This window comes from Mesocricetus auratus, unplaced genomic scaffold, assembly GCF_017639785.1.
Source record: "Mesocricetus auratus isolate SY011 unplaced genomic scaffold, BCM_Maur_2.0 Super-Scaffold_100007, whole genome shotgun sequence".
Classification (NCBI taxonomy): domain Eukaryota; kingdom Metazoa; phylum Chordata; class Mammalia; order Rodentia; family Cricetidae; genus Mesocricetus; species Mesocricetus auratus.
Window position 1 is genome coordinate 88,264,421 of NW_024429191.1, and position 11,237 is coordinate 88,275,657.

An 11,237-nucleotide genomic window follows, 5' to 3' on the forward strand; every position below is an offset into this window, starting at 1 on the left:
ATCCAATGCCAAGGCCCTCTCCCTATGTGCAATACTTGATCCTGAGTGATAACCATCGTTGAACAGACCCCTCACCTAAATATATAAAATTCACAGGGTGCTGAAGAGGGAAAGGTGGATCCCCATTACTTATGTATAAGCCAACCTCAAGTGTACCCTTTTAAATACGAACTCAAGGTGAGCAAGAGTAGATCCCCGGGACTTGTTGACCAGAAGATCTAGACAAACTGATAAGCTTCAGGTTTGGTCAGAGACCATGATTTAAAATTAAGGTGGACACCTTTAATTGCAACACTGGGGAGGCAGAAGTAGGTGGATCTCTGCGAGTTCAAGGCCAGGCTTGTCTAAAGAGTGAGTGCCAGGGCACGCTCCAAAGAAATATAGAGAAATCCTGTCTTGAAAAACCAAAAATAAATAAATTAAATAAATAAATAGAATAAAATTAAGGTGGAAAAATAATCAAGAAAGACCTTCAGTGTCAACTTCTGTCCTCCATATACACACACACACAGATGTGCATGCTGACCTAAATGTATGCAACATACACCAAACACACACACACACACACACACACACACACACACACACACACACACACACGCACGCACGCACAGGAGCATAGATACCTGTGTTCGTTAAACATTTGTAGGTGAATTATGAAATTTGTTGTTTGACTTGAATGAAAGTAGCTCTGAATTGCACTCAGTGACTCTGAAAATAAAACAAACAAACCAAAAAGGGAAAAACCCCACTAAAATAAAGCCTTCTAAATAGTTACAATTTTTATCATTGGAACAGGAGGCAAAGGATGGCAAACAACTTTCTGAAACATGATCCATCTTCTACTTCTGTGAGACAAAGTTCCCTTAATGGTACAAAGAAATCATGATGGGCTTTGGTTTGGTGTGACAACTTCCTCACTATTGAAGCCAGCAAGCATGTTTCCTAAGTATACCAAAGTATACCAAGCTAAAAAAAAACTGAGCCATCTTGTAAAATAACTGTTTTTCAGTGTCATGAAAAGAGAAGAGCACATTTTTGTTTATTCATCATATTCACCATTAATCCTAAAGACCATAAAATATTCTCACTTTAAAGACAGAGATAATACCTATAAAATTAGTCAAATTGATGTTTATGGGATCCTAGGAGGAGGGATATCATTCTGTCAGTCTTTTTTTTTTACTGTTTTGAATGAGGTTTATTATTATTATTACTTCAAGTTTCATGTCTGCAATCATCTCATGCATTCTTTTTCTGTAACTATCTTTAAGCATGCAAGGAGACGCTAGAAAGAGACTGCAGGTTTAAATGCTGCAGGATGCAAAATCTAGCATTGATGTTTTTGCATAATGAAGTAAAAGGGACCGTGCTGTGTGCTCATAGGGGCGTGTGTCTGTGTCCCTCAATGTCTGTATGTGCGTAAGAGAGGGACGGGAAGACACAGAAATGTAAGGCTGCAGACATGAAAAGAACATGGGTCCCTCCCTCCCTCCCTCCTCCCTCCCTCCTTCTCTTCTTCTAGTCTTTTTGCCCCTGCTTCCTTCTCTCTCTTTTCTTTCTGAAATACAAAATATAAAATGGACATGTGACTGAACACATTCAGTGTCTGATGTCCAATCTTCATTGTAAGCAAAGAAAAAAAAAAGCAGTATGTGGTCTCTTCCCACTACCTCGGTCACCTCCTCTTCCTGCAGCTTTATTGAGGATTTAATTTCTAAAATAAGCTAGCTGACACTACTTAAGTTTTAGGTCATTGTAAATGCTTTTCTTATAAAAATTAATGGTGTGATACCGTGGAAACACCCAGAGGGTTGGGACTCTGACATTTTAAATCTTAAAACCAATGCCTTGGAGGTGCTTTCGGTACACTGTTTCTAGCACTAAGGGGCAACAAACAGCTTTCCAGAATACAGGTTAGAATGAATGTAGAAGCTTTCATGATTTTCTCTTCCTCTATTGACTCGCTCATTTAATGAGTATTTTGTTATTTCAGATACCTTGCTTGTTTTGGAACAGAACAATGGACAGAAAGCCTTTGTCCTTGACCTTAGGCTTAAGAGCAACAAGATCTTAATGTACAGTAACACAGAACAAGCTTGAAACCCAGACATGGGTAAGGGAGAAAATGTGAGATATTAGTCAATAGAGGGTGGCTTAAACTGTAACAGTGAATAAGAATGAAGTAAGTGTAGGGAAGAAACACGGGAAAAGAGACAAACTCTCATTTTGAGATAAATACCAAATTTAATGTGAGAACTTACCTTGAAGATGTCCATATGGTGAGACATTAGAATAAAAGGGGATGAGTGATCACATCCACACCTATGTTAAAAAAAAACTCTTTGAGAATATCCCAGTCTGAGTTAGTGATCAATCTACGACTCTGGGGTTGGACATTTTGACTTTAATCCCTGGCTCTTCTAGGTAACCACTATGAAACAGATGTATTGATACTTAAGACTATTGGCATGTTACATGCATTAAAAGAGTTACCCATATACAAAAGTGCTTAACATAGTACATAGTATGAGGTATTTGCTATAGTTAACTGTAGACAAGCTACACAATGGTGCATGGGACCAGTTAGAAGGACACAGGGTAAGACAAGATAAGGTAGAAATAATGAAATGATTTTGAAAACTATTTCAGGAGAATGTGTAAGCCTTGTATAACTCATTGGATGCAAAGAACTAGAGAGAAATGGGAAGCTCAGACAACCCCAAACTCCCTGTACTTTTACCCTGAGGTGCAGTGCAGTTGCATACTTTGCTGTAGGGAACACAAGGAAAAAAGTCCATTAAAGGGGAGAAGTTTTGGCCACTGGCTTGGAGATGTCTTACCATTTCTCAGTTAGAAATATTCAATAGGTGATTGAATATCATTTCTGGAGTCAGAAGAAAGAAAAGCTTGGCAGAGCATATAGAATTCAGGGTCTTGAAGTGCTTTAATGATGAGTGAGAGCATGGGAACGCGGGAGGTCATCCCAGGGAGCCAACTGAGTGAGGAAGCCAAAGTAAGCACATTGAAGAACAGTGAGTATGAGGGTGGGAGTGCAAAGCTCACGCCAGAAATCAAGAATGGAAACCGAGAGGAGTCAGTGCAGTCTTGGACAGTGCTGTACTTGGTGGATCTGCCCATTGTAAACAATGATAGAACCAGACAAAAATATATGAAGTTACTCATGTCAGACATTAGATCTGGGAGCCTTTAGAGAAGAGTAATGGTGGACAGCACCATTGCCTTGGCTTTCTTCCTGGAGGTGTTTCCTAAACTTTGGGAACCAAAAGGATTCTGGTAAGAAAAAATAATAATCTTACTGATGCAAAGTGGTGGGCTTCGGGAACACCAGTGCAGCTGTTACATTGATTGTGGAGTAGTAAAATAGGGATAGTGAGGGGTTAGGGAGAGGACTCAGCATGTAAATTCCTAAATGTGGGGTCCATATGTTAGAATCCCAGATTCTAAGTAAATGGTGGGCAGGTCTGGCCACCTACCTGCAATCACCAAGTTCAGAAGGGAGAAACAGAGAATCTGATAGACTAGCGGAATCAGGGGCCAGTGGTGTCAGTGAAATCCTGTCTCAGTATGGAAGGTGGAGAGTGAGTGACGCAGACACCACTAGTATCCAAACAAATGTAGGCACATTTACACACCCACACACATACAGATGTGTGTATACACATGCATGCACACCAGGCACACTTTCAAAAAAAGAAAAAAGAAAAAGCTATGCAGGACAGCAGCTCCAAAAGTCTGCAGGGTAGTTGGCTGAAGAGCAAGTTCTCATGGAAGATAATACTGAAAGAATCTAGGAGATGTGTAAATGCTGTGTGATTAAAGTTACTGGGACCCTATGGGCAATAATGATTACATCTTGGGCATATCTATGAAACTTCCAAGTTTCTACCAACTGGAGTTAAAAAAAACAACCTTCTTTTACATTACAGGATTTTTTGGTCTTCTTGTGAGACTGTTAACAGTAGGAGTAGGGGATGTATCACTCTGTTACCAGCTTTGAGACCATTCCCTCCTATTGAGTTGTCTATTTCAGCCATAAAAAGAGAGAAGGTGCCTACTCTTCCTGTAACTTGGTATGCCATGGCTAGCTGATATACAAAGGAGGACTGTTCTTTTCTGAAGAAAAGGACTAGAATTGATTGGATGGGAATGGGGGAGAGAAGAAAGGGAGGGGAAACTGGGTTAAGGCTGGGAAAAGTCAATGAATTTTAAAAAAAGTATAGAATAGATTGATTTGGCAAGAAGGCCACCTATTTCAAGAAAAGCATATCTAGACTTTCCTTCAAGAAGCTCAGACATAAACCTTAAAATTGTCAAACTGACTAACATGAAAATCAATCCTTCATAGGAACACAATTCAATAAGGAGGGACAAAAGTTCCAGATAGTCAATAGGTCAGATTCTTTATGTGCAGGAACTATTATTGCTTAAAGTTTTGTTGCAAATTCATTGAAAAACACAAAACAGTAATTCTAGAAGTCCAGTAAAACCCAGATGAAAATGAGAAGGAAACCCGAGCAAGGGGACCATAATCAAAACAATTGTGCCTGCCAAAAGACAAGTGAAAATGACCTTACCAAGCTGAAATATAGCTGGATTCAGAAATCAAGCAATAGATTTAGAAAAGAATATATTTTAAATAAATAATACAGTCATTACAAAGAATTAATGCTGAATATGAAACTGATGAATGAAATAAACTGAGTTGTGGTGTTAAATAAAAATAATAAAAATGGAAAATTTAAATTTACCAAAAAAAAAGAAAAGCCACCATAGCATAAATCTACTAGATGGATTACTAGATACCACAGACTAGAAGTCTGATGACTTTGATTCTTCAGAAATGTTCCATACAGAGGGAAGACATTTAATTTATTAATTCTTTACCTAGTTGCATATACCAGAATGGAAAAAGAAAGTGTTTGTACACCTGGGTTAACTGCAGCGTTAATCAAAACAGTTAAGGTGCAGATGCAGCTCACAAGTCCACCAGTGGCTGAACAGATAATGGAAAAGGGGAACACATGTGTAAGAGATGCTTGTCCACTGGAAAGGAACAGTGTCTCACATGTGAGTACGAAGCCTGAAGACAGTAAGCTAAGCAAAATACAGCAGTCAAAACCAGAATAAATGCTACAGGATTTCTACTTATATCATACAGCTAGGAGTCAAGTCCACAGAAGTGTAAAATAGAGCGTTGGTGCTTAGTGGCTGGGAAAAACAAACACTGGGAAGCTCTAAAGATAGGTGCTGTGTATATTATGTCATGTTGCTGATGCTACAGATTATAACAAAAATAGTAGTTCTTATCTTTAAAAGAAATGATTTAAGTAAATAGTAACTTTGCAATTATACTGCATTTATTTTCTTTCCAAAAGATATGAATGAATATTAAGCAGCAAAAATGAATAAAACAGCAAACCAAATAAAAGTTAATTCCAAGTACTTTCTTCAGATTTTCATGTATGTAGAATAATACATATATGATTTAAACATGTTATCATTAAAAAAAAGATTTGTCTTTGAAAGTAATACCTACAGATGGGGTTATAATAAAAAGTGATTGTAGAGGTAAAAGGAGAATTTGGCTTTATCTTGTTTAAATTTTGTATTTAAACTATGCTAACTATTGAAAAAAATTGTGAACTTGAGAGTAATAAAAACTAAACAGAATTAAACAAAGGTGGAAAAGATATGGAGAATAGTAACAGCAAAAAGAGGAATAAAAAACGGTGAGTCCTAGATTTACTCTATCTTTCTTTTGGTTTATTGGGCTAAAGGTTTGTCAATTCTACAAGGACACAGCAAAGTAGCTTACAAATGAACTTGCAATGACTATGATAGCACACACAAGATCTAGGGGACTCAAGTCACAAAAAAGCTCATTAAGAGGGAAGGTGAGCTGGGCAGTGGTGGCGCACTTTGATCCCAGCACTTGGGAGGCAGAGGCAGGCGGATCTCTGTGAGTTTGAGGCTGGGCTGGACCAACAGCCTCGAAAGCAATACAGAGAAACCATGTCTCGTAAAAACCAAAAAAAAAAAAAAAAAAAAAAAAAAAAAAAAAAAGAGGGGAGGTGAACAAGGAATACTTCCCCTAACTGAGGACCTTTAATAAATTCATAGCTGCTGGGAGAGGTAGAGGCAATGTTTTTAAGGGTGTGGCCCCTGGTGGGTTGACAATGCTTCAGTGAAGGCTACACTGCTGAGAACATATGGGCAATATCAGTTGTATTTGATGAAAGGAAGGAGAAGAAGATCATGATGAAGAAGACGAAGAGAGGAAGAAGAAAAAGAAAAAAAGACGACAGAGAGGACAGTTGGATGGTTAGGGAAGAGGGATGCATGGGAGGAATGGGCATAGGCGATTAATATGATCATATGTGTTGTAAAATTTCTCAAAGAACTAATAATAAAACAAAAATATGAATCACTCTGGGGCTGTGGCTTAATGGTGGAATTCTTGCTTAGTATGGACAAGGTCCTGGGTTATACAGCTATCATTGCAAAGAAAAACAAAAGTAATTGCAACATAATGACATTGCTTCTCAGGCAAGAAGCTTAAAACATTTGTAGGAGCAAATAATACATTCATACATGAGAAAATACCAAGAAATATTATTGACTTTTCAACTGAAATAAGGAAATCCAGGAGACAGTATCTTTCAAGTCCTCTCCTCAGTTACTTCTTAGAGGTATCTTCCCACAGTAGTGAAAAAATAATATGCTAGTCAACATATAGAATTTTCCTTAAAGTCTTAGCCACAGTTAACTATCTCATGACCTCATATTTTATTCTTGTTTATCTCAGTTCATAATTATGGAGTTTACAAATATATGACCTTATGTGGCATTGTCTAATTTCACCAATAAAATATCTCTCCTAAAAGTAGTCACCGTCCTTTTGGGCTCACTATAGCATCTTCAAGATTTACATAGATGAAAATTAATATGTGTTTGTTGAGTGGATTTATGAATTAAAACTGTAAGCTGGTAGAAAAAGAAGAATTAAGCTCAGGGCTGAATGATAACAAATCTATTTGATCAAGAGGATCAAATGGCTATGACATTTATGGTGAAGGAGGTCTTTGAGGAAACAGTAGAATTTGTTAGAGAAAGATAAACATCCTGGGATACTGCAGTTGTATACCATCTGTATGAATATTGAAGTTCAATAGAAATATGAAATGTCACAAATGGAAAGTAAGGCTGAGACTGATGTATGGAGTAACAAGTAGATAGTAGGGTGATGTAGAGAACACTGTATAGTTGAATATCTACTTCTAAAGAAACACTGCATTGTGAAGTAAATGGTTGGAAGCAGTCACCAGTCTTACAATAGTAGTGGGCTTGCTTCTAGAATCTGAGCTGGTGGAGAATTTGTGAAGTTATCAGGTCTGATCTAGAAGGCTAGATAGATATACAGGACATCATCTTTTCTCTAAGGCAAATAGTGCTTAGAAAGCAGGCCCTGACATGCAGATTCTGGGAGCTGGGCTGAGAAATGCTAAACTTCCCTGTGGGCTCCAAGGAAGAAACATAATCGACTTACTCAGCTACTGGAAAAGAAGGTCAGATCTTACACCATTATGGCCCCGGTTCAGAGACAGGCAATATATCTGTCTTAGTTTCATTCCTGTTGCTTTGATATAAGTCAATTTAGGTGAGGGAGGGTTTATTTTAGGCCACAATTCTATGTTGCAGTCCTTAACTGTGGAGAAATCATGGTAAGGGTGTGAAACAGTCACACCCCAAGTCAAGAGCAGAGGGGCTTGGAGTGCACCCATGCTTTCTTCGAAGCTCAATTTCTCCACTCTCAGACAATGAAGGACCCGAATTCCAGGAGCAATGCTGCCTATAGGGACCTAGGTCTTCCCATACTAACCAACATAGACTAGATTATCCCTCATAGGCATGTACGCAGGTCAACCCGATCTAGACATTCCCTCACTGTCACTCTTTTCCCAAGTCATTCTAGATTGTGTCAAGACAACAACTAAAATTCGCCATCATAATCAGTACAGCAAAGCCTGCAGAAAAAAAATGCCAAGCTTCAGGCACTGTCCTTGTGAAAAGCCATGAGGTTCCTCATGGATCTAAAGTTACTGGTATCGATAGTGGCACCACCTTGCTGTTTAACACTCATGGTACCGGTGCTAAGGACAAAGGAAAGAACTGGGCCTCCCCTTCTGATAAAGGACATGATAAGCCTTGAATTACATGGAGTGCTCAAGAGTGAACAGCTGGAATGGAACACTGAGTTCAAAGCCATTGTGAGGCATATGCTTCTCAGTGGCAGGTGTCAAACCACGCCCTGCTAACTTATGTGAAGCCACTGTTTGGATAGTGGTTTTGGTTCATATATACAAAAAGTTAGGATTTGATTACAAAACTTGATTTGAGTCTTTTGCTGCTTATTATAAACTATATCAATGATGCCATGAAAGGAGTGCTGGTGAACACCTACCCATGATGTTTGCATTGTCATTTTTTTCTGTATAAGAAGTATAGTCACATCATGGACACATACTTTATATTGAAGGAATGGCTGTTAAGATACTCCAATTTTCACAGGAAAATTGGACACACATCATCAATAAATAACATCCGAATATGTGTTGCATTCTTCATCCTTAGGTAAAAAGAGCTTGTAGACTAAGATTGTATAGAAATAATGACAAGTGATTTCTACAGTTATGTTAGATGTTGCAGCATCCAGCTTTAAATATATAAAAGCAACAGTTGCCTTCAGAGAGGGTGCTATGTGGTCATTTACAACAGGAAAAGAGATAGATTATTGTCGTGCCCACCTCGACCAGCAAGGAAGATGCAACGCCCAGACTCTTCTTTAAGCAGTTTATTCAGGAACCTTTGAACACTCTTCTTTTCCCGCGGAGCGCCAGGGAGCCCCAACCCACAGCTTAAAAGCCCTTGGGCGGCCAACCCCAGTATGCCACGTGGAACATGCGGATAGGTCCACGTACCCGGAAGCAAGCCTGATATCCAACCTTAACCAAATACAGGTGTTGTTTATCATAGAGAGCACCTGCTGTCGGGCTAGCAGAAGGCAGAAGCCAGCACCATCTTAAGGGTGCGGCACTTTGCAGCTCTCTACAGATTATGAATAAAAACATTTGAAGGAGACATTGAAAAATATAGCTTGATTTTGCTTTCATTCATCTGTTCGACAAAACCCTGGATGCTTTTGTGGAAGGAGAGTAAGACAGTCATCCCTGTGGATGTGCAGTTTGGGCTCCCATGGGCAGAATAAATGGAACACAAAATAAACAAGCAAATTTAAATCCCTGCTAACCTTTAGTCAGTGCTGTAGGCTGATTCCCATGGAAGACATGAAAGGAAAAATGGTAATTCAGTGGCCTAAAGGTGACTCAGCAGTTGACAGTACTGGCTGCTCTTCCAGGGGACCTAGGTTTTGTTTTTCTGTACCCACAGTGTAGCTCACAACCACCTGTAACTCATAGATCCAATGCCCCCTCTTTGGGCATCCATGGGTATTCCCCCACAACATATACACATAGTAGTAAGACACACATGTAGGCAAAAATCCCATACACATAAAAAATAAGAATGTTGATTAGTAGACACAAAGATTAATTCTAAAAAGACATTTAAAGAAAGGTCTTAATGAAAATAGAGACACATGAGCAAGAACACGGAAAAGGTGGTCAGTGAAACCATGTGAATACTTGGAAGATACCTCTCCTCACCAGAAAAAACAGCTCTGGGAGGCCCCTGAGACATGAGTGTGTCTGGCATAATTGAGGAACAGTTAGTTTGCCAAGGTTGCAGGGTGAGTGAGCAAGAATGAGAAGAGATTAGAGGAGGTGTATCTATGGATATTTTAGTTTTTATTCAATCATATAGAAAGATCGACACAGTTTTGTAGAGTCTTAATAGGGCATTGTAGGGAGAGATCTTACGTACCCATAGTGCTGACCAGGCCTGTTTGGGCATAGTCATGGGTACTGTAGAATGTATGGGGAACAAAAGAGATGCAGGGAAGGAGACACTCTCTTTGGGTTCTGGTTGCATCCCAGAGAGCAGAGTGTGGACCTTTGGTTCTCGACTTCTTGGCTCCTCACGTAAGTAATTTCTCCCTCAATAAATTATAATAGGACATCCCTACTTTGTGTAGCTTAATATTTCTGCTATATCGCACATTGATTTTTTTTCAAAACTGTTTAGAGCTGGTACTTAGAAAAGGTTCTAGAAAGAATAAGAAGAGGATCCTATGTGGAAATGGGAAAAGTAGGGTAGATGATCAAGGTAATTAGTATAGAAGTGGCTAGATGTAATCAGAGTTATTGGAACATTTTGTATTTAGAGTCCATAGGAGTTGCTGTATAATGTAAAAAGTAGAAGGAGGAGGGGTTTCAAAGAGAAACCCAAGGTATTTGGTGAGCAAATACAGGTTGGAGAATTACTATCAATTAAAATAGGAGAGATTTTTGATAGAAGATCTGAAGTTTGCTGTCTAGACATACTGTGTCCCCTGGGAATATTCAGATAGCCAGCTTGAAATATCATTCTGGATATTACAGGGAGAAACCTCACTCACCCAGGCACAAATTGTATCTTCTCTCTGAATTTCTGGAGTGAATATAGAAAAGAAATAGAGGGATAACCAAAATTGGTCCTTTTTTTTAAATTGGTCCTTTTTGATGGTTAGATCTTGGGGAGTTGAGAAGTAACAAGAAACGAACATTGAAAAATGCCCAAAATCAAGAAAAAAAAGGTGTGAACATAATACTCTAGAAGCCTGTAAGTAGGGGTTACTGAACAATATCTGCTGAGGGAGTGATATGTCCCAACTTAGAATCACCTGAACAAGGGCTCCTCAGGTGAGCAATTGTCTCCATGAGGTTAGCTTTGTAAGCCTGTTAAGTGTGAAACTTCCTTGACTGGCTAAATTGATACAGGACAAAACACTGCAGATATGGGTAGTGTACTCTTGTGGCACCCACAGAAGGAAGGACACAGCAGAATCAAGTTTATTTGGCTCTCGCTCACGTAACCATCCCTTTAACAACTGGGTTAATTCTGCTCTTGGTGCTGTTGCTGATTCCTACGCTGATATTATAACCTGTTTTTCTGGTCAACCACCATGGACTGAAGACCAAGGTCTCTCCAGGAACCCTCAGGCATTTGGTATCAGATTGAGGCTGCTGAAGCACCCAGCCTTGTGGGCTAAGCAGCTA